At 49.3% G+C, this 7,015-nt stretch overlaps 1 protein-coding gene across 3 annotated transcripts in view; it reads left to right on the top strand.

Moving 5' to 3' along the window:
• The first annotated feature begins 833 nt into the window (after positions 1–833).
• The window catches only part of TIMELESS (timeless circadian regulator), a 68,840-nt gene continuing 62,658 nt past the window's right edge, over positions 834–7,015 (top strand). For 2 of the 3 annotated variants that reach the window (XM_053374698.1, XM_053374680.1), the window contains exon 1: positions 834–978. The gene's annotated coding sequence lies outside the window, so the exon portion shown is untranslated. Of the gene's footprint in view, positions 979–3,470; positions 3,556–7,015 lie in introns of those variants that run through there. The other variant, XM_053374691.1, reaches the window with a different exon arrangement.

The raw sequence follows: 7,015 nt of genomic DNA, 5'->3' as shown, positions 1-7,015 counted from the left end.
AAAGTGTAAGTAGATAAATAGGTACCGCTCCGGCGGGCAGGTAAATGGCGTTTCCATGCGCTGGTCTAGTTTGCCAGAAGCCACTTAGTCATGCTGGCCACATGATCCAGAAAAACTGTCTGCGGACAAACGCCAGCTCCCTCGGCCAGTAAAGTGAGATGAGCGCTGCAACCCTAGAGTCGTCTGCCATGACTGCACCTAACGGTCAGGGGTCCCTTTACCTTTACCTATATTTCTATCAATTGCCACCTGCAGAAGGCACATGGGAATTTCAGCAGCCTGCTTCAAAGGATTTCTTCTTCTTCTCAAGATCTCTGCACAATGCATGTGGGGAATCAGCTGGGAAACTGTAACTGCAGTACATACCGTACATTGAAACTTAAAATGTATATATATTTACACACATGCACAGACACAGACACACAGAGATATCTTCCCCGACACCTCTTTATCAGTATTTCAGCATGGACCTAATAGGACCTAAACCCATTTGCACAGGACAAAATGTGTATTTTATCAAAGTACATCCAGTGTTTTTCCCCCTTTAATTTTTTGAACTATAGCTTAATCCGGCACTGGCTACGCCCATTGCTGCTCTCAATGCCTTCCTTTCTGCGCGCGCCTCCCCAACGGGCTGCAAAATTAACTTTTCGCTCCACCCCGTCGAAAGCGGGGGCGAGACTGAGCGCTCGCTTAAAAGGGCAATGCCAGGCTCTAGCGACCGAGTTGAACTGAATGGGCCTTACTTCTGAGCAAAAGGCGGCAGAGCCCTGCGCCTCCTCTGGCTAAGCCGGACCTGTCGCCGTGGCCCTTTTAAAAGGAGCGAGAGCGCATTCGCGCGCCATTTGGAATCCGGGAGGCGCGAGGAAGTCGGCGGCGCGGACCGGGAGGCGCTGCTGCTGCTGCTCCTTCTCCTCCCGGTGCAAAGATAGGGCGGGAAACGACGCCGGTGCAGATGGAGCGGCTCGCGCGGGGCGGGTAAATATGGCGGTTTGGGGAGGCCGCGGTTCAGGTTTGCAAGGCGCATTGCTAAGCGCTCGGGGAATGCGCGCAGCCTGGCGCTAACCGGCTGCAGCCCGCTTGGCATTTCCTAGGGAACAAGTACAGTGGTGCCTCGGGTTACAGACGCTTCAGGTTACAGACTCTGCTAACCCAGAAATAGTGCCTCGGGTTAAGAACTTTGCTTCAGGATGAGAACAGAAATCGTGTTCCGGCGGCGCGGCAGCAGCGGGAGGCCCCATTAGCTAAAGCGGTGCTTCAGGTTAAGAACAGTTTCAGGTTAAGAACGGACCTCCGGAACGAATTATGTACTGTAATGGGATGGGGGGGGAGGTGTTGGCAGGCAGTGTTACAATATGGCCTTGCCCTATCCAATATGGAAAGGTTGCTCTGTCAGAACGAGTCACAACTTGTTTTGAAATGAATCCCACTGGCTTGGGTAGAACTTAGTTCCCAACAGGGTTGTTGAGATATATTTGGTCATTTCCCCCCCTCCCATTTTTCTGCACATTCATGTTTGCGTACACATGCTTTAAATTTTAGTTAAAGGGGGTAGACTAATCCCAAAGCATGTTTAAGCTTCTAAATACAGTGGTACCTCGGGTTACATACACTTCAGGTTACAGACTCCCCTAACCCAGAAATAGTACCTCGGGTTAAGAACTTTGCTTCAGGATGAGAACAGAAATCGTGCTCCGGCGGCACAGTGGCAGCGGGAGGCCCCATGTAGCTAAAGTGGTGCTTTAGGTTAAGAACAGTTTCAGATTAAGAACGGACCTCCGGAATGAATTAAGTACTTAACCCGAGGTACCACTGTAGTATGGATTTTTTTGGGGGGGGCGGGGAGACAAAGTCTGAGTTGTTTCTGCTGGCAACCTGGAGAAGGAGCTCAGGTTTGGGCGGAGGGTCCGGAAGGGGGCATTAAGAGCACTTGGATCATGTTGCTTCTCCATAGTCAACCTCGTTGGCCTTGGCGGTGGTGAGGTTTTTTGGGGAGGTGGGGGGGACAGCCAGCTCTGCGTCATCTACTGTAGTGTATTGGGGGCAAGAGCCCCTATTCCTGTTGTTGTTTAGTCGTGTCTGACTCTTCGTGACCCCCTGGACCAGAGCACGCCAGGCACTCCTGTCTTCCACTGCCTCCCGCAGTTTAGTCAAACTCATGCTGGTAGCTTCGAGAACACTATCCAACCATCTCGTCCTCTGTCGTCCCCTTCTCCTTGTGCCCTCCATCTTTCCCAACATCAGGGTCTTTTCCAGGGAGTCTTCTCTTCTCATGAGGTGGCCAAAGTATTGGAGCCTCAGCTTCAGGATCTGTCCTTCCAGTGAGCACTCAGGGCTGATTTCCTTCAGAATGGAGAGGTTTGATCTTCTTGCAGTCCATGGGACTCTCAAGAGTCTCCTCCAGCACCAGAATTCAAAAGCGTCCATTCTTTGGCGATCAGCCTTCTTTAGGGTCCAGCTCTCACTTCCATACATCACTACTGGGAAAATCATACCTTTAACTGGGCAACCTCAAAACCAATCAATCCCTGTCGGGGCAGAAAGTTTGTAAATAATGTTCCGGCTGCAGCAAGAAAGGGGCGCTGATGTGTTTCCACACCAAGTTCTGCGCGCCGTACAAAGGCTTGTCACTCATACTTCTATATTCTGTGTTTTTCCTTCCTCCCCTTTTATGATTTGATTGTCTAAATTTTGCAAATAAAGGCCGAATGCGTGTTCTTCTCCAAAGCTTTCACGCGAAAACAGCACGATGAGGCAGCTCTGGTTCTCCTTTGCGTGATGAGCTGTTTCATTAGTTGCGAAAAGCACGCTGCAGCCGGAATTTTTTTATTTTGAACACACTTTCCACCCCTGGCAGTGATTTGTTGCTTTTGGTCACCCAAGGAATGGGGGCGTTTCTCCGCCCCCCCTAACATAAACAAGCATTGCGCGGACCCGGAGACGTAACGGGAGGGTTGCGCTTGGAGATGTTATATTCTGAGGATGGAGATTTGTGTGAGAGAGGAGCATACTTCTCGCCAGGCATTCGCGCTAGCTGCCAATAACCCCGCGGCCGCTTAAAGCCCACCGATTTCCCTCGGTGGGATTTCAACAGCTAGCTGGGTGCCGTAGCTCCTGGGATTTGCAAAGCGAGGGCGCGCGCGTTTTGCAGAGCCTTGCCTCTTGCAAGCCTTGCTGCAGCTTCTCCTGCCCTTTTCCCGCCATCGCCCTTCCTATAGGTGCTCGGGAGGTTTTAAATTTCGCAGGAAGGCAGGACTCGCGCACGCGTCTCCCTGGCACGGCACCGAAGGCCTCTTCCCGTGTCGAGCAACTTCCGCTTGCGCGGAGGCTGTCATTGGCGGCTGCTCGGCTTTGCGACTTTGCGAGCATCTTGAAAACGCTGGAGACGCCGGATCTCTCCCCGCGCTCTGTTTTCGGTTTTTCTTGGAGATCGTAACAACACGGGGGAGACTTCTCTTTTTAAATAGTAATAATCAGGACCCCCCCGCCCCCAGATCTTGCAAAGATTCCCTATATTCCATCTGCTCCAGATTAACGACCCCGCGTTAAATCCAGGTAAGGAAAGCGCCTTTTCTGGCGTCCTTGCAAAACTTATCGGCGTTGTTTTGTTTCGCCCTTGAGGTGGCTGCTTTTTGTGACTGCCGTGGCAAGGAATCTGATGGAAGATAAAGAGGACATTACTTGGTCACGACAACTAAAGCGGTTGCTAACCAGTTTAGTGCATCTCTGGGGTCGATCATTGGAAGTAATAAATGCATTTCAACCTGTGTGTGTCTGTGACCCACCCTCCATCATTTATTTCAAACGTGTCTCCAACTCCTCATTTGTCATTTCTCTATGTATTGCTTCTGCTGAAGGGAGACTGGTTTTTCCCAGCACTCAAAAGCAAAGTATTTGTATCTTTGGGAAATGCAGCCTGCCTTGCTAGGTGCCCACAACACTATTAGCACACTGTTGTTCACAGCACCCTGAGAGGATTGAAGTATAGATGAGCAGCAGCACTACTTATAATTTTACATGTTTTGTATTTTTTTTATTGCAAGCTGCTGTGAGGACCTTGGAGTTAAAAAGTGGGGGGGGGAATAAACAAAATTTGCCATCTCTTCTTGCCTGGGCAGAGCATTAACTTTTCGTTTTTGCTCCTTTAAATTCTGAGAGTTCAGTACTTGCAAAATTGTGCAATATTTGATTGTTTTATTAAACTAGGAATAACTGTTCGTCCTCATCTTTTCCCATCTCTTTAGCCATATAAACCTGTTCTGTTTCCATTGCATTGTAACCTGCTACAGCTGTGCTACTGATGCTGACCAACACTGACACAAGTATAGAGTTAAATTTACGTTATTCTTCTCTTCCCTCCCCTCCCTCAGTTTTACATTCACATCAATCCTATGAGGTAGGTTGCACTGTGAGACTATGACTGGCCCAAGGACAGCCAGTAAACTTCATTGAGGAGTCTGCAGTCCTAATCTCCCCTACTTTGTACTACTTTGTTGTTGTTTAGTCGTTTAGTCGTGTCCGACTCTTCGTGACCCCATGGACCAGAGCACGCCAGGCACTCCTGTCTTCCACTGCCTCCCGCAGTTTGGTCAAACTCATGCTGGTAGCTTCGAGAACACTGTCCAACCATCTCGTCCTCTGTCGTCCCCTTCTCCTTGCACCCTCCATCTTTCCCAACACCAGGGTCTTTTCCAGGGAGTCTTCGCTTCTCATGAGGTGGCCAAAGTATTGGAGCCTCAGCTTCATGATCTGTCCTTCCAGAGAGAGAGAGAATGCCTCCACTGATTTATTTGGGAAGTTTTAAAAGCTAATTCAAATAATTCTTTTAAGTAGTGTGCATAAGTATAACTGACTTCCGGGGGCTTCCAATTGTGTTTAAGGCTGCATTCCCATCCTGCGGACATTGAAGAAGTCTTACTTATGAGTAAAATTGCATAGGCTAGCATTGGAGAGTGGGGGAGGCATATACTATAGTGTTTTTGTCCTCCCATTTTAAGTGATGCCCTTGACTCAACGCTCCGTTGGTACTTTTCGGCGAGTGACAGTTTTCAGTATTCAACACCTCGAGAGGCTGTGCAATTAGCCCCACGTGCCCCCTTCCTTTCCCTTCTCCCTCCTGCAGCCTCCCCGCACTGCCAGGTGTTCAAAAGGAACGCTAGCATTATTATCACATGCAAGTGCCCAGCGCTGCCTTCCACTCCTGTCACGTTGCTTTCCTATATTCCTTTCCCGGCTGCTTCGCCCTGCTCACGTGCGCAGGCCGGCTGCTCCCACCCCACCCTGCTTGCAGAAACGGAGGTGTGATGATCCAAGTAGGATTGGTTGCCGGGTTTCCCCGGCAGCAAGCAATTTGTCGCTTCTTTGCTCCATGCTTAATTTCACGAACTTGCAAATATATGTGGCTTGCTCTGTTGCTTGCAGTTTTATTCAAACCTGTTGCTGTTTCATTCCCTCTGGGGATCTGTATGATTTGCATAGAATATTAGGTGGCATTTACCGTCTCTTCTCCCCCGCTCACAGGCATGTGTGCGCAGACTTTGACTGGATATGCAGATCGGTTGCTTTCCAATTTTTATTGCTCACTCGGCTATGATGGAAGTACACTATTTGCCCCTTCTAAAATTTGGCTCGTTTGGAGAAGGAACTTCAGTGAACTCTTGTGCCTTGCAAGCTGATGAATCTGCACTAGCCTTTAAAAATCCTGGAGATATTATGGTTTTTTTGGGGGGGGGAAGGTCTGTGCCACAACTGTACAATGCAGAGTTCTAAGACTGCAAAAGCCACTGAGTGCAACAGGGGGAAAGTTTCTGTGTGCACCAGCAGTAGGACTGGTTTTCAACATCACGATATATCACCAGCTAAACATTGTGATATATCAGTATATCACAATGTCTGAAATAAGGATGGAACTATGTAGAGGCGAAAAGTAGGGCTTGGGCGTTCAACATCGTGATATATCACCAGCTAAACAGTATGATGTAGCATTGCAATTCATGATACGTCACCAGATCAAAAGTTATGAAACAGTTATTACGCTATGGACATCAAACTGGTTTGGGGCGATATATTGCCCAGCCATAGTAAAGGTAAAGGGACCCCTGACCATTAGGTCTAGTCGTGGCCGACTCTGGGGACTGCAGAACTGCAGAGCCTTCAAGTGTCCCTATTTTCCAGGGACGGTCCTGGATTTGATCCCGGAATGTCCCACTTTTCCTTAGGTAAAGGTAAAGGGACCCCTGACCATTAGGTCCAGTCGTGACCAACTCTGGGGTTGCGGCGCTCATCTTGCTTTATTGGCCGAGGGAGCCAGCGTACAGCTTCCGGGTCATGTGGCCAGCATGACTAAGCCGCTTCTGGTGAACCAGAGCAGCGCACGGAAACACCGTTTACCTTCCCCCGTAGTGGTACCTATTTATCTACTTGCACTTTGACGTGCTTTCGAACTGCTAGGTTGGCAGGAGCTGGGACTGAACAACAGGTGCTCACTCCGTCGCGGGGATTCGAACTGCCTACCTTCTCATCGGCATGTCCTAGGCTCTGTGTGTGTGAATTAAAAATAGCTGGGGGAGTCTGCAGTACCCCCTTCCCCCATGCACACTGGGACTAGTCCCACTCCATCTAGATACCTGATCACCTTGTGAGTACTGATGGAATCATGGTAGCTCATGGTTCTCTTGTTTTTTTACATGTGAAACATGCAGGAATAGTTTGCAGAACAGTAATCTACCATCGGTTATTTGAGGAGGGTTTCAGTACTTGCTGGTGATGGTTGGAAATGGGGTAAACTGCATGAGTTGTGCAAAATGCTTGCATATGGGAGAGATTAAACGTGTCGTCGTTGGCCAGCCAGCCAGGCCCTGTAAGTTCTGCCACGCATGGGCAAAATTTGCTTTGGACACAAAAGGAGTACGTTTTTGTGGCCATCTTAAAATGATGCCGTGTCTCTTTTGAAACACCTTATGCTGATCCATCAGTGTTGTGCTGGGGGTGGGGCCGCTTTCTTGACCCACTTCAC

The sequence above is a fragment of the Podarcis raffonei genome, chromosome 2 (assembly GCF_027172205.1).
Source record: "Podarcis raffonei isolate rPodRaf1 chromosome 2, rPodRaf1.pri, whole genome shotgun sequence".
In the NCBI taxonomy this organism is placed as follows: Eukaryota; Metazoa; Chordata; class Lepidosauria; order Squamata; family Lacertidae; genus Podarcis; species Podarcis raffonei.
The sequence above is the reverse complement of the archived record's forward strand: the minus strand, read 5'-3'. Positions and strand labels throughout refer to the sequence as shown.